At 42.1% G+C, this 21,653-nt stretch overlaps 1 protein-coding gene across 6 annotated transcripts in view; it reads right to left on the reverse strand.

The window, feature by feature from the left end:
* Nucleotides 1-21,653, reverse strand: part of DPF3 (double PHD fingers 3) — a 189,752-nt gene that overhangs the window by 93,808 nt on the left and 74,291 nt on the right. The window lies entirely within an intron of this gene.

Raw genomic sequence — 21,653 nt, forward strand, 5'->3', positions numbered from 1 at the left:
ACTAAGAAAAAAGGACATAATTTGGTTTAAAATTGGACAAGCAGAAAAACTTTCCCTGAACACATGCAAAGCTTGCTGACACAAGACACTGCTGAAGTAGATCATGCAGAAAGTGCCACCAAAAGATCAGAGCCTCAGAAAGTGAACACAGATCTTTTCAGTAGTGGCATAGCTACTGAATGAGCAAATGATGCAACCACAGTGGCCCACGACCCTGGGTCAGGCAACATGTACACCATGGTGAACTCATTCTATTGTTTCTCTGCCCTCGTAGTTCGTTCAGCCAATTTAGCAAATCAGTCATTTCAATCCTATGTTTGTATTCCTATGTTGCAACTCTGCAGCACCTTTTGAGGAACTAGAAAGTCAGCCAAGTTCAGAACTTCATTCCAGCATTTCTGGTGTCAAAGAGCCCATAATAGCAAAGGACATAGTCCTCATATTGTGTGCTTCCGAGGCATGAAAACACGCCTCTTAACAACTAGGGCCATGTCTGCAATGGTCAGGCTAGACATTTTATCATAACCCTTCTAGAGTATTCCATAGTCAAGCTGGAGGCACCACCAGCAGCAGGTTAGAACAGCCACTGGTAAGATCCAGCATGGCAAATGCTGCTTTCCTCTGGAGCCCAATGGGAGGAACAGTTCTAAAGATAATGTAATTTCTTTCATAAATAACTATTTGTTCAAAATTTCTGTAGAATCTTCATCTTCCTTTGAGAAAGGTTTTAAAACTCTGCTGGCTGGAAATTATCAAAATCCTCCCTCCAAATTTTTCTAAACAGGGAAAAGCATCAAAGTAAAGCTACCCTGAGGACACAAAGCAGCTGTCATGCTGGAGCATTGCGAAGTAGGTGGGCCACACTGCTGAACCTCGTTCTTGATCTATTGTCAAGGTGAAATTCAGTCGTGACATGAATAGCTAGGAAAGCTACCCATTAGGGGTAAGTTCATTAGAAAATAGAGTGATATATAGCATAACTTGCTCTGACTCTGCTATTCATTAGTGTGCAAAAAGGGTATAGCATGCACAGCAACAGAGCCGAAGGGATGCATACACAGAGATAAAAGAGGCTCCCTTTCCTGTTCCATTAGTTGTTTTCCCCACTACCCTCTTCCATAGGCACAACTGGCAATTTAAAAGTATACTACTTTTGCACACCTCTGAATGTCAAATTGGTGAAAATTGCTCTGGTTTACCATCTGTATCTTTTTTCTGACTCACATCTTTTAAGTCACTCATCTATTGTACCTTATGACTTCCACAGGAGCCATACTCTTTCCCCCTGAGCTCTACCAGCCCAATATCCTCTCGCTGACAGAGGCCAGCAGCAGAAGCTCAGGGAAGAATACAAGAGCAGGGCAAATACAAAGGGAAGCACCTTTAGTCCCCCTTCTCATTTCTGATGATCAGAACCAAATTTCCCTCAGTCTCAGGTTACCCAATGGTGGGGATATTATGTTTAATATACTTCGATGAAGCTTTCTTCCATGAATTTAACCAACCAACTCTTCAACTTACTGATTTTTTTCATCTCTAAAACATTGTGGGGCGATGAGTTCCACAGGTGAAATATGATTCATGTGAAAAAAGCATTTCCTTATGCTTTTTTAAAGCCATATCTCAAATATTTACAATTACAGGTTCATAAATCTCTCATGAAGCTTCCACCACGTACTTTCTCTAATGAGCAGGCTGAGCCCCTGGATGTGGAACAAGCACTGTGGCTGGTTGCTGAAGCCCACCAGCTTCCTGCTGCCCTCTGCCACTCTGAATTCAGCTGCCGCATTTCAGAGCATCCCCAAGGAAGAGAAGGGTGTAGTCCTTCACAAGCAGGAACACACAGGAGGCAGTACATCCTTTGGCTACAGACCTTCTAAGGATTGTTCAGTGGTTTAATGCAGCAGTGAACATCTATGTGAATGTGGTGCCTCACAGCCCTGTCCTCCCAGCTCCACCGACTACCAGCTCCTGGGCAGCAGCCAGTGTGGGGTATCTTTGCAGGGCAGCTGAAGGAGAGCGCTCTCTGGACTGTACCAGTGAGCAGAGGGCAGAGCCATGGGCAGAGTATGCACAGTGGGATCCCTCCAGACACTGAATCCCCCTCAATGACCTCAAACCCCTTTTTCCACAGAAAGGCAGAGGGGGAGGGAAGGGGAGCAGAGAAGAAAGGAAAAGATAAGCTGCACTGCTATACAAAGAATGTGACTAGGAAGAAATGAAAGCTTATTAAAAGCTGTAATTAAAGTTGTACACTTGTGTAATCAAAGTCAGTAACAAGGAGACTCCAGTTGATCAAAGAATAACAGCTCTTTCCACAAACACTTCAGCTTCCACAGAGCTATGTCAGATTCCCCCTGTATTAAGCCAGGATGCTCACTAACTCCAAGGAGTTTTTGGGAAGAGCACAGCTGTGTGACAACAAACTGCCACCACCACATAGGTATTCTTTATGCCAAAAATTAATCCAGTCATGAGAATATGCACAGCACAAAGCATCCGTATTAAAAAACCAATAAGATCTGGCTGGAGATGACCTCAGCTTCCACCTTCTTCTAAGACTGAAAAAAACCTATAAATCTTAGAATGTTAAACATTTGGCTTTAAACTACATCGTCAGGTAGGGTGCAAGATTAAATTTCAGATAGTTCTAACGGGGAGGGAAGGAGTTTTGAGATCCTAATGGCAGAAAGGTACCAAGTTAATGGGTCACACTCACTCTTGACACAGTCTTGTAGTCTAGTTGTTTCATCACATTTATTTTAAAGATTTTAAATATGCACCTTTTGCCTTAAAGAAAAATAATAATTTAGGAGAAGCATTTAGTCACCTCCATACGTTAAGAATGCTTGCCTTGGCTGCACTACAGTAAGCACAATCAAAAAACACAGTTCCTAAGTATTCACTGGAAAGGTATTCAGATACTGGGGCCTTGAGGACTTGCCCTGACTTTAATTATAAATGGAATTTTTAAAAAGTGCCAAATAATCAAATATGGGAAAGTGAAGAAACAATATTTCCTTATGACAGTCATATCTCAGTGGAAAACAGCTTCTCTGCAATTACTTTCGTGTGGTTGGTAGTTTTGTTTTACGATTAGTCTTCACTGGAGTGACTGACTCATTCCAAATTTCAGTTAGGTTTGTTTTTTAAGGAACTCTAAAATTAAAGATATTTTTTTCTTTGTTTTCAGTGCTACATATCTAAATGGAGCATATTTTGTCTTATGCAGGAAAACCAGAAAGAATTATTAGAATCAGGGCAAAAAATTGAAACTACGGTCCTATGGTGCTCATCACTGTAGAGTCATGGAGGTGGGACAAATCCCAGCCACCTCCCAGGAGGTTTACAAGTGGAGCTGGACAACAGAGAAGGGTGGGAATAAGACGGGAGAGCACATGAGCTCAAATGAAACTCAAACAGATTGGCTGAGTTTGAGCAAGTGAGATACAGGAAGCAAAAAAAAAAAACAAATGGACAACATTAATAGCAAAAAGTGTATCATATCTCAGAAATATTAATTATCTGATGTTACATGCTTCATACTTTTCCCAAGCTCTGTTGCTATGGAAGACTTACACTTCATCTGAAAAAATATCTGTTAAAACTATGGGGAATTTCTGCATTATTTTTATGAAAAGTATGTATGAGTCAGTGTTGCACTGTGAGTGACTGCAAGGGTCGATTCTTCCCCTTGGACACAGGAGTGAAAGGTCACACAGACTTGTCTAGATTGATATTAATGACACAAAATCATCAGCATATGTGTAGATTTCAAAGATGCTGGGGAAAAAAAATCAAGGAGCAGACATGAACAACTGCTGGCCAAGGAAGGCAAATCATACTGAAAGGAACACAACTAGAAATACAGAATAAAATTGTCAGCACACTGTGAAAAGCACATGGCCCCTCAGTGCAAGGCCCAGGTGAAATCCCAGATGCTTGGGACAGGCAGGCCGGTAATACTGCTGGCATACACACAGGCTTTTCATCTACATTCCAGCCCGAGGACACTAAAATAACCTGGTTCTGGCTGACTATAATAAAAGTTTCCTGGCTTGGAAAGGAACAACCTGTGATAGTATAATCTTATGCAAGGCTGTATAGGAGGAGTATACATCTAGTAGGAGTTAGGGACTCTTTTTTGGTGAAAAAGGGTGGGACTGAAATTAAACAGCAGTCTTGAAGCAGCAAAAGCACAGCATGAATGTGAACGGGGAGGTGAGCACTGTGAAAGCACTGCCAGCCCCATGAGGCCTGGGACAGCGAGGTGAGGCCAGTGCAATTCTATGCAGCCTTGCAGGTAGTCACTGGCATGAGAGCATGCACCAGGATGGAGGATCAGAGCCTGTAACTTTCATGAGGTCTCTGTTCTTTAAGCATTAAGAAGCTGAGGTTTTCTATCATGGAATCAGAACAGCTAATAACAAAGTCAGCGAAGAACAACTCTTCCCTTCTCTCAACCTTTGCCTGCCTGCTCTAACTAGACCATAAGATTTCTGAGCAGACTCCGACTTTCTACGTTTCTGTGCAGTACCTAGTGCCATGACTCCTCCGTCTAGGCATGCCTTAAATGAAAAAAAACAAGAGCCGGCCTGGCTTACAAGGGTAAGTTAGCAACAAGGACCAAGCAAGCGCCTGGCTTCACACCAGCTGCTGCAGGACGTTCATTTCTCTGCTGACAAGGGATACTGATGGGCCCTGAAAGCAGCGGAGCAGCTCTCCACCATTACTTTCCAGTCCATCCTGCAAAGTCCCAACTATTTGAGTGTGCTACACTTTTTACAAAAGCTACAAAATGGGCAGAACCTAGCACACCCCTCCTGCAGTGCCTATCACATTACAGGTTAGGATCCACAGAAGGAGAGCACTCACTGAAAACATATAACCAGCCAAGCTCAACCATGACTACAGGTCCACATGACCCCTGGAAAACTTGCATAACGAAGAACCAGTCCTCCTTAAGTGTAGCTCTTAAATTTCCACCAGATCCTTTGAGTATGAATCCAGATTGTCTCCAGTTCCTGAGGCCAGGCCCCTTTCTAGTCATTTTCCTCTAAAACCATGCTCAGTACATGACTAGGCAAGTAAAAAGCTGATAGCACAGAAAGAAATGACTGATCATGCAACAGAAAGCAAAGGATTTTTCCTTCTGCAGTTTGCAATGGTCCCCAGCCATGATGAAAAATGCAGGATTTGCTCTCCTCAAGATCATGGAGTTTTCATTTAATATACTTTTATCCTCTAGTCTTGTATTTTAGATCATTTCATATGGTGAGGAACACTGAGCACAACTGAAAAAGACATTTTAAATCAGAAATTGTTCTTCAGCAGCACTGCCATCCAGTTTCAAACTGGACAAGATCTGAGAAGTGGTGGGAAACAAGTGATGCAATGCAGCTTCAGAAAATACTTTGCATTCTTCTTTTGGAAACGTTCATGAGTAAGTCTGGAAACGAAGCACCGATGGTGTCTCAGGCCCTCTCACAAAGATGGACAGAGACTAAGAAATCATGCAGATGCTACCTGAGCTATCAGCTGCCTGTGACAATGCAGACCAAGAGGTACAGCTTTACCAACTGCGTGTCTTGGCAAGTGCTGAGAGAACTGCACTGAGCTGGCTACACTCATTCCTTTCCAGCAGACCCCAGAAGGCCCCTGACAGGCAGCTGATCCTCCTCTCACCATGAGCCTTGACATGAAGAATGCCACATGGTTCAATTCTTCCACCACTTCTGTTTAATAGCTATGAAAAACCTCCAGGGAATATGATGAGGTACATGGGCAGCAATGCCAGCCATTACATTGATGACATGCAGCTTTATGTATCTATTCCTCCCTCACACAGACAGCACTCTCCCAAGTCTCTCAGTGTTGAAAGCAAGGGTAGCATGGCTGTCAGAGGCTTAAGTCGGAAGAGATAGTAAGTGAGGCTGGCTGGAAGTGGGAAATGTTACAAACTATGAGCTAATAATTTTTATGATTCAAAGACAGACACTAATGTGGACAATCTAACAGACATTAACATCAAAAGGGCCTTCATCTCTCTCTCTCCCCCTCTCCCCACCCAATCAGCATAATTCTCTTCTCAAGCAGTGGTCTGGCCGTGCTCATGTGTGTTTTCCACATCAGGGCTGGCCTACTATGACTGTCTACCTTAGACTAGATAAGCAACAAAGACAGAGCTAGTTGAAAAACTGTGGTACCTACCCTACTGCAAAGCAAGCCAAAGAGATCAGTAGTCCACATACTGCCCACCTGTCTTTTCTTTATGCACTTTGGAACACCACTGGTTTTCACAAAGGGCACAGCAGGCTAAGTTCACTTGAACAGCTGTTTCTCCTTTCTAGACCCAGAACACCAGATGCTACTGGAAACCTGTGCTTAACCAAGCCCAGTATCACCAGACTCCTGTAGCGTCTTTGGACAGCAGACCCCCAGCTCCAGAGCATCCTCCTGGAAGAAATATTCTGCTCTGCTCATCCTCACATTACATTGCAAGATGCCAACACAACACATATCAAAAGATCCAACCAAAAGAAAATACAACATATTCAAGAGTATCAGACCACTGTTAAGCATTAAACAACAAAAGACTGGCTGGGCCCCTCCTTTGGCTGTATTATCTAGAATTCTAGTCTATCAGCAGCTCCTACATGCTACAATCATGCACCCTTTGCAACTGCAGAGAAGTAGGATACAAAGACTCAACAGAAATAGAGAATGGCTTTCCTGATGTTAGGTGAAGCATAACAGATCGCTCAAAATCCTATCACAAACCCTGAGAGCAAGCCAGAAAGTGCAGGAATGTGCAGATTCAGTTTTCTCACAATGGTCAGTTGCGTCTGTCCCTGCACAACATCTTCTAATGATGTAAGGGGTGTGAATGTGAGCAAAGGCAAAACAGGATTTCCAGATGTGCTGCAGAATGACTCAGACTTTCTGGGCTTTCAGTTTTTTTAACATAAACTTGGCGGCTTTGTAAGGACCCACAAACATATGTCTATCCTAGACTCTCCAAGAGCTAGTCATTGAGATATCTATTTAATTTCTATACGTACTGAATAATCTCACCTGACAGACAAAAATTGGCCTGTATAACTTTCCCCAGCATGGAAATCAGAGGAAAAAACAGCTAGCAGAACTGTTTCAGTAGTAGACAGAGTACACAAATCAGCTCACAAAGCAGTATACAGCTGCAAGCAGAGACAGTGTTGCTGGAGCAGCAATGATCGAAGGGTAAATGAAAGGATTGCAAGGAGAGTTAATGCCTTTCATTGGAAGAACTCATACAGTCAGGTCAAAACAGACAAGCTTTCAAGCACTTTCTCAAGAATATTGTGCCAGGTGCATACATAGACTGTATGTGGTGCAAGAGGTAGGAGCCATCAGAGAGCTGATGACAAGTTCCTGAGTCAGCACTGGCACAGCCCAGACATTACAGCAGTGCAGCCAAGGAGATGTCCTGAGCTACGAGTCTAGGTTGAATCCTACCTCAGTGAAAGGGCAATGTGAGATTTTCCAGCACCCTCCTCTCAGCACCCAGCATTAGTCCATCCCTTACGTGTAGAAGGACAAAGGAATCCCCTTTTGCCAGGTATTCATCGGCAGACTTCCCCTGGTGGGTTGGAAATCCCTACAGCTATTTGTGGCCAGAATCGACAGGCTTCTCACTGCATGAATCATGGTGTGATGCTGAATCATAACAGAGAACCCGGCCTCATAGAGTGAGCTAAATTCACTACTCTGGAAACAGTCTTAGACTGTAATTTAATCCCGCGTGAAACTACAGGTATCATCTCATGCAAAAAATCTGTCTCTGAAGAAAAATGACAAAAGGTAGGCATAGCTTACAATTTGGGGAAAATGGATCTGATTAGCCCCATCCTCACGAGTACTGCGGAAGTACGAGAGCTCTGCCAGCACTTCCATGTAAAGAAAAGAGACAGAGCACAAGTTAATACTGCCAAGAAGAGTGTGGTACATCAGGGTATTTCACTGACAGCAGCCCGCAGGCCAAATGTGGCTTTCAGGGTCAAGAGCTGCTGCCACCTTTGCACAGGAAGAAGGACCATAGCTGAAGGCATTCCTCTTCCTGCAGCTGTGCATAACCTTGTGCAAGACCTGCAGCAACGTTCCCAGCTCTCAAGCCAAAAAAGTGGGATCACTATGCCATCTTATTCAGATGCAGAGTTGTTGGTTAGATACAACAGTATCTATGTATGGTACAAGACGATGTGCATTAGATGAGGTATTTCAGAAGATTAATTTCTCAGTCCCATTGAAGTATACTGGACTGTGAACACTCATACCATGGTGTTTCACCTACTTCTCCTCTTTTCTTCCATTTCCATGGAGAGGTAGCAACAGCAGTTTCCATGCCATATGCCAGGCTATCTAAGGTGTTTCCAGAGACAGACATTGCATACAATCCCTATCAGACTCAGCACAGTGACCAATTAGGTTAATCTCAGAGGCAGACTCCTTGGGGATCTCTCAGACCATCTATTCTTTCTCAGGCCAGGGTTTCTGTTTTAAAGAGATGCAGCACCGTCCAATTAAATGAAAAACAGGTGTGAAAGGTAATAACCTAGCCCTCTTTTGTATCTGAAGACAGCAGTCAGAATTCAGCTTGGTCCTAACCTCCCCCAAAAGGTCAAAAATTCTCTCCAATTACTAAAGGAATGAACTAATAAAAACTTCAGCAACAATATTAGATTGGACATGACAACATCCAAGAGATTTATATATATATATTTCTAAAGAAGCAACTCAAGGTGCTGGGGCTTGGGGTTACCACAAGTCTGTTTGGCTTAGTGCAATCATAGCCTTAGGGGACAGATGTAGTCAAAGACAAAGTCTATCCATTCAACTCTCTCAGCCCTGATCTCCCACAGCGGACTTACCTTTTGCATTCCTACCTCCAGGAGAAAGGTAGAATAGTAAAAAATGTAATTTATCACCCAAGCTGGCACTGGGAAGCCAGCAAACCAGAGTTCTACAATGACTCTGCCATGACTGACTTTGTAGCTTTGTTTCCCTGCAGAACATGGGTAACACCCTACACTTACCTCACTAATAAATTGTGTGCCTTACTTTAGGCACTGTCTACACTAAAAGATGCTCAGATTATAAACAGACATCCTCTCCTAGCTCTAGCTCTGCTGGCTAAAAATATCACCCGTTCCCTCCTACTCTGCTGCTTTTCACTGCTTGTCTCCTACAGTTTACTGCTCCCACACCTCCCGCCAGTAGCAATATCTGTGTGAGTGCTCCCTGATCTACTTTGGGCAAGGCCATTAGATCTGTTTGAGCAAACCCTACTGACATTGTCTGAAGGAGCTGAGGGCAAGCTCACAAAACCCTTTCTGTCACTAGAGGTAGCCTCCAGCAGTACAACCAGCTTGGGGTAGCACACTCATTTGTTTGCAATGGGAAAAAGCCTGTCCACACCAGCAGTGGTGACAGCTAGGTCACTCAGGCAGCACAGCCCTCTCAGGAGACACAGCATGTACAAATGGAAGGAGTTTTTCCCCTGCCACCACAGTTACATCATCGGCCCAAATGACATCAGCTAAGCTGACAAGAGCATTCCTTTTCATGTCTGTGTATCTCATCTTTCATGAAACCATGTATCTCCATAAGATCTCAAGAGGCAGTGAGATCCCAGGAAAGAGCATGAGGATTTTACATGCTTTTAGCTATGTCAGGATCGCAACTGTCCAAGCTCTACAGCTCGATCTTGGTCTGAATGACCTCTGTTAGATCTCTTAAAAGTTCCCAGGTTGGGATTTCCCCTGCACCTACCTTATGCAGTTACTTAGTAGACAAATACACAGTGCCATTCAATCCAGATGGCAGAATTTAGAAGAGATTGAAATAAACATGCAAGTAGTAGAAATGTTCCTAAATGGCAGGCAAGCTTCCCCACCACGCAGAACGCTGTTTACATTAATATTTTAGGTACTTCCTGTCCTTCAACTAGAAGGAGTTGGTGAGTTCACGTTTTTCTGCTGACTTGCCTCTGTTGTAAGAACATTGTATCTCCTGCTGCAAAGGAAATCCCGCTACAGGGAACAACCCATTTTGCTCATGTGAAAATGATCACACCGGTAGCAAAGCAGAGAGTTACATAGATCTAGAATAAACCCACATAATTATTAGAGTTTACTTTGCCTGTGAAGTCAGCCTTGGAAAAAAAGACCAGCTATAGCCAATATTTTAAAGATAAAGTTACTAATCTTGAAGGAGTAGCACTTTCAGTTCCTCAATCATGATATGTATGACAAACACGATACACACGTAAGAAAACACAAAAATCTACTCTACCCAGTCAATAATTATCAACCGCACAAAACACAACAGGAAATCATATTTTATGTTCTCTACAAAGTCATTTTAAGCCTAGATAATTAAGGTTATGTTTCCTTGAGTTAGTATTTCTCTTGAATACACAGGAACAATCGTTCTGTTACTTGTATAAATCCACTGACCTCAGCAGACATACAGCAGGGATATACTTGACTCATGCTACATAGGGGAATTCCCAAGAGGACTGTGAATTAGATTTCCTTTTCTCACCTCCTTACCCCAGTTCTACCCACAAATGGAAGCAAGGCAGATTACAGGCATTCCTCTGCCAAAGTATCACTACTACTCCTCAAAAAGGAACAAAAAAAAGTTAGAAGAGGTGAAACAGATGCACTGTGTCCTCCAACACATCATCTCACAGTTCCTTCAGCATAAAGAATGCTCTGTATTGAGAGCACACTTGAACTAACTCAAAGGCACAGGATCTTCTGCACCTGGAGCACATCCCAAGGGAGCAGAGAAAACGGTCATTGTAAATACACACATTGCTTTAACTCTAAGAAGTGCTTTCAAACACCTGTGCTCTTGTTTCTGTAGATACTTATGCAGTATATAAGAGGAACTCGTTACTAAAGTAAAGAAAAAGCATTTGCCACAACTGCCTTTCAGAAACTCAAATATCTCATGGTTGATCCCCTATACACCAACTTTTATTGCACGTGTTTTTCTTCTGGCTTCCCTCCTGTTCTCAGCACCACCTTAACTCAAGTGTCAGATTGAGCTGGTTATTACTGTAGAACAGTTAAAGCAAATAGAAAAGCCTTATAATTCACTTAGCTATTAGCAGAGCTTGTAGAAGTGTGCTGCTGCGATTATCACTGCACAATAAAGACCCTCTCTTCTGCTCAAACAACTTACTCTTTTGGCAAGTTTCACTATTCTTAAAGACTCCAGTTGGTTAAGGTATATCCCAATCATGCTAGGACAAATCTCAAGATACATCTTTGGCCCCGTATGTTCACTGAGGTCTTCAAAGACTCATGATGAAACTCTGCCTGTGACCAAGCATGAGATCCCAGTTCAGCAAAGCACCTCATTGAGTGTGCAGGTCCCCTTCATTCAAATTTAGGCAGATACCTGAACATCTTGCTAAACAGAGGTGGCAGCTGAACAAACACCACATGCTTCAGTGCACTTTTAGAACGAGGTCTTAGAAGCAGGTACATGTGGGCAAGCCTGTTCAGGTCAGTTTATCATGTTTTCCCAGCTGGAACTAGCCAGAGCTAACACATTACTTCCATTTTCTTTCTGGGATATAACACACTGCAGCAGTTAAAACTGTAGGTCACAAAAGTGTAATCTAGGGATCATGAGAGTCATTAATCAATCAACCAGTGGAAACAGGAGCTGGGTAGATATCATTATCTCTACATTACAGATGAGACACGGGGAGTTTGCATAACAAAGCCATAGAGAAAGAAAAGGCACTTTTCTTATTTACTGGTTTTGCTCCATCTTTTCTCTGAAATTTGTTTTCTCACTCTTCAAGACTTCCTTCTTCAACTGCAATCCAGCTATTTTCTTCATTCAGAGGCAAAGCTGACTCTATGTCATCCCTGAAAGATAGTTGAAGCTCTTCTATACAAAAATCAGTTAAAGAAATAGAAGAGCAACCTTTCTTTTTTCCAGACATGCTATAAAAGCTACCTCAACACTGCAGTGAAAATGACAATGACAAGCAAAGACAATGACTAAACAAGAGTATGGACATGGAACTAACAAGTCTCCACTTATCTGCACCCCAATTAGTACAGAATGGAGATAAGCATCACAGTGGAGTGGTTAACAACCAGGACCAGGAAAACACTGACAAATAACTGAAGGAAAAGAACTGAGGGAGCCAACTGTCAGAGCAAGGAGACGTTACCGAAAAAAAGAGAAAGAGAAGTTAGTCCATTGCCTTGGAGTAATGGCTAGCCTTTAACACGTGGCCTCTGCTCCTGTCAGTATTTCTTCTTGGACAGGTTATCTCAGGAATTTATGCTTTCCAATAATTACCTTTCAGAGGGCTCTCACTTATCTTGCAAGAGGAATCCACCAGTAACCTGACCTGCATTGCTCATGCAATCGCCATCCACCCCCTCTAACCTTTCATCCCATCTCTCAAAGCAAAAGCAGGTGGTTCTTCCCAGACTTCCAGCGCCTCATCAGCAAAGGCTGGTGAAGTTGATAAAAATAAGAGCTTTAATGCTTAATGCTACACAAACATTGATGAGCTTGTGGGCAAAAGCAGTAAAATATTGCCAGCAGGTTAAAATACGTCCTGTAATGTTATATTATCCAGAACTGAGGGATGAACGCTGGTCTTGCATCACTGTAAGAAGCATTTTTGCCTGAGAGTAAGTTTTATTGTTTCATTGCAGCAGACCTCAGAGCCAGTCAGTATTAGTTTTACTAAATTTTGGGACTCACAGGGCCCTCTGTTTAAGCTCTCTTCCTGTTACCTGCCCAATCCACCTTTCTTCCACTATGTGAATTGCTTTTCTTCTTGAAACATCAGGGCCAAAGGGAAGCTTTTGCTTTTGTCATTCACTCCAGAGCCATTTCAGATTAACTTGTCCATCTCTACTAAAATATATATTACACTCAGTGTAATTATACTCCAATTTGTGCTCTGATCAAGGCCCTCCTAGGTCGGCTTTTTGTGTAAGGGACTCCATTACATCCTGTACAAGCTGAGGGGCACCAATTTATTCCCAGTATCATGGCTGGGACAGGGAGAAGGATTCTTATTTTCTCTTCTGGATATAGTGAGACATCTCTTCAGCCAGTCAGTAGTCATAAGGAAATACTTCATCATGAAGTTCTGAGAAAGTATCAGGCCTGACACAAGGAGTAAAAAGTCATATAGCATCCTACATTGGACCCTGTCATCAGTCCAGAAATGGATGGTTAGGGCACACAGACCATCAAAATCTCTGTTGCAGCATAGATTTGCCTCAAACAGGCTTGCAGCCACTTCAGACAGGTATCCAGAGGAATCTCTCTTTCTTTTTCCTACACAACTGACTTTGGCCTGGGAGAATGTCCATGACTCACCCCGGCTGCATTATTTTAAAGGAGTCACATATTGCATTCAGACCCGTGAGAACTTTGGACCAACACATATGCTCTCCCTCTCGTTCCCATAACCCAATCTGAACAGGACTGTACCACAAGAAAGAGTTTGATGTGGGGAGAGCATAAGAGGGGAGGGCAAGAGAAAGCTGCTCTTCCCTCATTAAACTTCAATAGGTGCCTAGGCCCAGCAATGCTGCACTACAGTTTGGATTTATGTTCCCCAATTAACACAATTCACAGCATAAAGTTTCCTCTTTCTGTTTTGAAGGGGGAGGAAGAGGAGAAAAACCACATTCCAAACATTTGGCACAGTAAACTTCCCCAGCTATCCTCTGGGAACAAAAAGGGAGGGAAAAAAAAAAGGCTTGTCACCACACATTTTAAAATAACCCGTCTTTGCTGGCTCCACTCTGTCTCAGGGGTAGATCCAAGTCTTAGCCCCCACCCATTAGGGCTGCAGGCCCAAAGCACTTGAAATTCATCAGGAGAAGCAAAACAGCTCCAAGGCAATGGAAGGGGGAAGGGAAGAGTCTCTCCATGGGCAGGAGTTGAGAAGGGAAGAAAAAGGAAGTATCTGCGAAAAGGTCACAACATAAGAAGGGTATGGAAGTCTTCTGCTTCTGAGGACCATCACACAGAGATGAATCATCTTGGTGTAGCTGCTACTGAGCACAAGGAGTGCAGTTAAATGTCTCCTCTGTCCTCAGTGGGGGCTCTCCATTGTGATTTAGCTTAGGAACCACCACTATTTCACGGCAACATTGTTGGCTCTATCAAACACACAACAGAATGACTATCTCCTTTCTCTCCCAACATAGACTCTCCCCTCTTTTCCCCAAAGAGAACTGCAAGCCATATGCACTGAACACTAAAAAAATACCGTCTTTGGTGAGAATTATGAGAGAAAAGCCTTTTAGATATTCTTTCTTTGGAGTTTTTTTGTAACATACACTAAACAATTACACACTGAATCTTGTACCATGTCACTCAGTGAAACATAAGACATTTTTGCAGAAGTCAGAAAATAATCTAATGTATTTCATAGCTCAATAACGCTCAACTTGGGTTCCTCAAAACATCACATGTGAGTTCTGGAGAAATCTGTTGGGTTAATCAGAGCCTTTCTTTGCTCAACAAACAAGAAGGCTTAGCCAATATTTCAAAGTACTGGAGATTGTTCTTTACTTTTTGATGTAGTCACAGAGAAAGGCAGAAAGATGGAGAGATGGGAAGCAACTCTTTTCACTAGCAGTCAGGAAGAAAACACAATTGCAGAGTTCTACAAGCTAATCATGGTGTGATGATCTGACACTGCACTAAGGCATCTGCTCACAGTTTACCATCAATACACAACAACCATGATGACAACACATCAAAGACAACACAGCACCAGGTTACCACACCCTGGTGTTTATGTCACTTCCTCTCAGTCCATTCAAGAACCAAACTTTTTGAGTCTGATTATCACGGATCTATAGTGTTGCCTATACACAGACAGATTGCATATACTTTCAAATGAATCACTGCCTCATTGACTCTTGTTTATAAGGCTACCATGAATGACTGAATATTTTACTTTGGAGGAGCTATAAGAACTCACTTTTGGTTTTTGAATGCAAGGAATGCCTCGTGTTTACTTGACATTTTATGTGTTTAAATATGATCCCTTCCAGGTCATTCTTGTTGTGGAGGCAATGAAGGGCTGGGGGATCTCTTCTCTTGCTTTCCATGTGACTTCTTGCCAGAAAGAAATTCAATTATAAGAAAATGATACACTTATATGAATGATAAGTTCATGGCTCTCAAACTCCTTCTTTTGGTCTAGCAAGCCAAAAGATTGAAAGAAGGAGGGGAAGCACAACTACAGAGCATGCTTAAGGAAAATGAACCTTCAGTATGAAGACACTTGATAAACAACTGGCACCTATGTCTTCAGTTAGCATCACCTTAGATAAAATTCTGCCTGTTCCAACTGAGCAACTTCTACTCCATTTTACCCTTCACAACTTTGTCCATCTGCTGATGAGTTTTCTCAATTTTGCCTGGTGCATCCAAAAGTGGAGAAACAGCTGGAAACTGCAGCAGCATCTGGCAAGCATCTATAGCAAAAATTCCTAGAGGATTTGAGGCGATAGCAGGTATGGTTATTATTTCCTACAGGCTGACATGTTTTTGAGTTTGTTTTTAATATCCAAAATCTGACACATTTCAGAATATCTATGCTGCATGCTTTTGCTTAGGTTTGTTTGTTTGTCTGTTTTCTGGTAATTCTACCTACATAAAAGATAAAATCTTGATAAAATGCTGGAGAAGAATCTCAGAACACATAGTTCTGCAGAAAGAAGAGGACCAAGTTCTAGCAATACCCACCTTTTTGGAGAGTTCTTAGTGTTCTAAACATGGCAGTAAAAATATAGTACTTTGTTTCTGCAGTTATCGGGGTTGTATGTTCTATAGTCACTTGAGGAACATGTTTATGTTATGTTCTGAAGGACCAAGCTGGCTACTGTAGTAATATCTTTCCATGTGATTGCAACTGTCAATACATTTGAGTACAGCAACAGCACAGTAAAGAAGGTGGAAGCAGAAAAAATACAACTCGACTTTCTAAAACATTTAATATTGCAGCAACGGGTAAATTACAACAAATTACATTTTAACTTCAGTCTAGATTTAAGGCCTGAATCTGAACTTCAACAACATCATTTCCCTATGCGATTGTACACTTGGTTGTCATTAAAGCTGGTACAGACTGAGCACTCCATTCTGATTTCTCCTAGTGTTTTATACTCAGTTTGCTAAGGTAAAAAGACTGCACAATGTGAAAGAAGAATGAGGCCACAACTTTGGTGTTGGTATTTGCCTACGTACTGAGAGATTTGTTCAAAGACTGCTGGGTTGAAAAGACAGGTGTCAATCCAAATTAGTCCAATGGGGAAACTGTAATCATGGCTCCCACTGAACCAAACAGCAATACCATTGGAAATGAAACATTTGAATAAGGAAGGAAAGATGGCAAGGAAAGAGTGAAAAGGGAGCAGTGAATGGAACAGCACACCACAAGAACTTTGTGTCTTTGAACAACAAAGGACTGGAAATTACAAACTGAAAGGTAGAGCCCAGTCTCCAGCAACCCCAGAAAATAATGTACAAGGTATCTAGCCACAGAGATCGACAAAAAACTGGGTACAAATTCTCAGTATTCTAAAAAACCTTAAGATCAAAAATAAAAAAAGAGACCAAGACTCTCAGGTACTATAATCTGCCCCAGAAAAAGAAAGACATCACCAGGGTTCTAGGGCATACAGAACTCCAAGGAATTCATGGAGTGAATGTACTCAGATGGTCCGAAGGAGGTGATCCATATCCCAATGCTATAGATAAAGGCAAAGGAGGAGAGCAAGAAGACAATTGACAAGCATCTCCAGGACTGTAGACTCCCCCTATCCATCCTTCTTTTCATATCACAATGCATACAAGGGATAATCAGACCTCAAAACTTCATATAAAGGCCTATTCCAAATGCTAGAGCTGAAACATCATTGTAGAGGGAAGCAGTAAAAGTCAGGTCAGGCACAACTCCACATCTCCCCCGATTTGAGAGCTTCATAATGTAGTATTTGATTGAAACTTTACCAATAGGTTCCACCTTAAACTTGACATTCCAGGCACATCTCCTATTTTAACTGGAAAAATAGCCAGGAAGAGGATGAAGTCCAAGTTCAAGAAGTTTAATCCTGGATTTATGGTGAAGAAGTCTTTTTTTATCTTGGTATTCTCATCTTTCTTCATGTATTCTAGCTACCTACCACCTGCACCTGATACTTACAGTACTTCCAAATCAAACCACTCAAAAAAACCCATGAGTTGGTTCCTGTTCCTGAACTGGTAGATTATTTTAGATGTAGATATCCCTACAGCCAGCAGAGCCAGAAATTTCAGCTATAAAACTGAAATTTTCATGCAGTCCCTGTCTTCTAGGAGCTGAAGTTGCTAAGAAAGTAACAGATTCTGAAAGCATTAACAAAAATCAGTCAGTGTCTAGAGAATAAACGCAGAATCATACTTGTGCATTAGTCCCTAACACACATCTTAGCAAAAGCTGGCAATTTGAGTTCAGTGAAACCTTTCTCCACCAGCCAGGTCTCCCTTAATTAAACAAACACTAAATACAGCCTGTTTTTCTCTTGTGAAGAAAATGCTTTTCTGGAACAGGCCTGACTATTCCTGCATACTTCAGAGTAGTTCTGATTTCCATCAGTGCAAAAGGAGAACGAGGACACTTTGTACTGTTCTTCCTATAGCTCTGTAACAAGAAGACATTTTAGAGGAACTGACAAGACTTTAACAAGAGCATATCAAAGGAGACAGTTTAGGTTACTAAAATTTAAGTAATTAATCAATCCAAAGGTAATTCTCATAATGTAGCCTGTATATTAACTGTTTTACCTTCCTAGGTTTGACCATGAAACTTGTGGTTTCTAATCTGTTGTGGTCCCTGCAGCTTGATTCTATCTTGAATAAACCAGAAAAATAAACTATGGGCAGAGACTGAAGCAGCACCAGGAACCCTTCCTGTCCCTGCTTTTATTCAGGCAGCATGCCCCAAAGGTGGCATGAAGTGGAAGTGCCAGGACACAGCAGAAGTCACATCCCACTACACCCTCCAATGACTTCCCCATAGCTATAGAGTCAAGATTGGAAATAAAAATGGCTGGCCTTTTTTGAACAAAGCTGGGTCCTCAATTTAGGACACAAACATATCTTTGATTTATCTTCTCCCTTTCTTGAAATCTCCCAGGTAGAGGGTCTGAAAATATGAGTTAGTCCTCACTGTAAAATTACATTTTCCCAATTCTACCCCACTGAAAATCCATTGAATACCAAAGGGCTAAACAAGGATGGACTTTGTCCTACCTTTCTGCAACAGATAGCATTTTACTGTCACTAAGGGAATAAAATAATCATAAGACCATAATGATAGCATGTGTTTTACTAGCTGCTGTTCTTCACGTGGGGCAATCACTGGCAATTCTCCGATTTAATCTCTCCCCTTCCCCAACCATGCAGTTGATTACCTCTCTCATTCCCAGTTAAAAATCCTTGATCAGCGTAAAGCACATAAAGGAGTCTCTGACCCCAGCTAAGGGAACAACAAGAGATGACATTTGGTTCTTTGAGAGAGGAGTAGATAAAAAGGAAAAATGACAGCTGGAGTCAGGAGGAGCTAGTTAGTGGATTGCAGGCCCAGGAGGGTGCAGGGTGGGGGCCCACAAAAGAGAAACAACAAGAGACTGCAGCCAGACTGTTCCCTCTCCTTCCCTAGGTCTCCTTTGAGTCAGTAAGAATGACTGCAGCAGATGTCAGGACCCATGGGGATCACTCCTTTGGCTTTCTTATTTCTTAAAAAAAAAAAAAAAAAAAAAGGTAACCTAGAAAATAGAAGAAATATTGGAGAAAAAAGAAAAATGAACCAATATCTCTGCTTTGACACATGGGAATGAATACAAAGGTGAGCGCCAACTTGTAATGACCTGTGGTATGTAAATACGCTTAAGCCAGCGGGAGGAATTTTTCTGGGTCTGGTCCAACAGGGGCAATCATTTACAGGATTTAACTGGGATTAACCTGTGGTTTCCACTTCAGGATACAAAGAAGAAATACAATAAGCAAGCACAAGGCAAGCAGCAGTTGTGAGGAGCATCCCTGTGCTTCTCCAACACACACAACACAGCCAGAGCTGGCTTGCAAACACACCTGGCAAGCGCATCTCAGTTCTGGGAACATCCCCAGAAAGCAATCAATACATGTGCGCATGCACGGACGCGTGTTTGTGTGCTCACATGTGGGCGTGTTTCTCAGTATGCTGCACTGAACACATGAGATTTCATCCATTTCTAAAACATCAAATCTCGGTCAGCATTACTCAGGCCACCAGACATAAACCAACAAAATTTAGTCAAAGGCATTTCAGGCCAGACTCACTGCCACTGGTCTAATTCCCTTGAAGTCCATGGAATTACACCAGGGAGAAAAAGGTTGGCTGTTTAATATTTGTGGCTTGCCAAATTGTGCATCTGTGTTGGTTCTTTTGTTTTGGAGACACAATTCTACAAATTATCATTATGATAGAGATTAATTTTTGTTTTAAAAAGATCACATTCTCAGGGCAGTGGAAGTCCACTTCTATCCACCAAGTCCCCCTTCCTCCATTCTACACACCCACAGATGGACACCACTTTTTCAGATTTGCAAATCTGCAAAGGTGTACAGAAACACTGACAATTTTACACTGGAAGTCATTTCCTGTGGCAGAACAACCTAGCAATGAGTGTTGGATGAACCTCCTTATCTTTCCAAGATTCATGTAAGGTGTTGTAAAAGAGACATTCAAGTGAAAACTGTGTGTTTTGGCTTTGTGCATCAGGAGCAAAAGGAAGCCCAGGGTCTGCAGAAGGGGAGACAGAGTTCTGAACTCTGAATAATGCTTTTTCCCACTTTTACAGCAGGAAAGTTGCATGTACTTGAGGCATACTCATGGCTAGCAGAGGGGTTTTAATCCAGATTCTTCCAAAATCTGTAATTCCCTCCTTTCTAACAATAGGCTTCAAAAATGCAATAGTTTGGAGGTTTCCCATTTCATCATTCTTGTAAACCCACATTCAAAGAGGAGGAAGTTGTGTGAAGTCCTGAAAAATAAAAAAAACACCCCACTACTGTTTTCCTTTAATGGGCTAGTCAGGAACTATATCTCCAGACCACTTGTTTGACTCAAAGGCACAAAGTAGTTTACAGAGAAATAAACAGCAGTTAATCAAGATGAACCTATTTGCTTATACAGCCTAACTGACTAAAATACAGCACCAGCCCTGAATACTATTTATCTTGGAGGTGGCAACAATAGAAAGCGAGCAACTGATTACACAGCTTCTCCACCAATTATGAACCAACATTTATCTCCTGTGTACAACAATGGAGATTGAACTGGGCTCTTTAGCCTTTCCTTTAATATTTCTCAAGCACCCAGTAATACAGTCAGCACCTTGTCTAGTGAACAGAAGTGAAGCCCCAGCACCAAAAACACTTTATAACACTCAACAGCAGTCTCCCACACCTGCACCTGGAGGGCAAAAGCAAATGCTGTTACAGAAAAACTTGTGAGCACTCAAAAGTCAGGGGCTGTGTTAGTACATGTTTATGCGGTGCCTCGTGCAGCAGGACCCAAATGCAGAGTAGAGCCCCTGGGCACAGGGTAGGTTTCTTCTTTCTGAATTTAGGAAAAATAATGCAAGATAATATAAGGGTGTCGACTAATGAGGTTTAGGAAAGTGTCCTTGATCTGCTTTCTCTGTAAATACCAATACCTTATTCCTTGGGTTTCATGTTATTTTCATCTGAAAATCAAACCTGCTACGATGGGAATGAACTTGGCCAAAACCAAAAACACAGGGCACCAGTGTAACTGGAAAGAGAGACCAACAGTCTGAGAAGGAGAAGTGCTCAGCATTTGCCATGGGAAAAAAAAATTAAAATAAAAAAAGGAAAGACAAGGAAGAACACTAATTAAAGATACAGTGTGGATGCAGAAGAGCATGCAGAGAACCCCCCCACCCCCCACCCCTGCCATCCGTATGACAGTGCTGCTTTGTGGAACAGAACAATAGGTACATTATACTAACCTATAATTATCCCAAGAAGAATGATAGCAAAGTCAAGGCATTACATGAACATTGGAATATTGGATACAATCCCATAAGAAGCAAGGGAGTGGAGGAGGAGCTTTAAAAAGAGATTGAAAGCTTCCCAGCACAGAACATCAAAGAGGAAATTTCATGTTCTCTTCACATTTATTTGGGTTTTTCTTTTATTTGATGTGATGATTTAAACACAGTTCCCTTTTTCATGTGTTTCTTGGCTTCTTTATGCTGCAATTGGTTCCAGCATTGTAACACCCTCCTTCAACAGCATGGTGGATTTGGCGCAAGCAGGCGCTCAGCACAGTGCACGACTGCATCATGTGTATAAGCAGTGGGAGACAAGAAAGGTGGATGGAGATGTACTCCAGCTCTGGACAAAGAAAAGCAAGGGGCTGGTGATTCAGTGAATGCATAATCAAGTGTTACCAAGACACAGGGCACGCAGGCACTCAATACCTGCGCTCTCATTCCAATCAGATAGCAGGTACTGGAATACAGGAAGCAGTGAGGCACAACTCTACACCG

The sequence above is a fragment of the Falco peregrinus genome, chromosome 1 (genome assembly GCF_023634155.1).
Source record: "Falco peregrinus isolate bFalPer1 chromosome 1, bFalPer1.pri, whole genome shotgun sequence".
Taxonomy (NCBI): domain Eukaryota; kingdom Metazoa; phylum Chordata; class Aves; order Falconiformes; family Falconidae; genus Falco; species Falco peregrinus.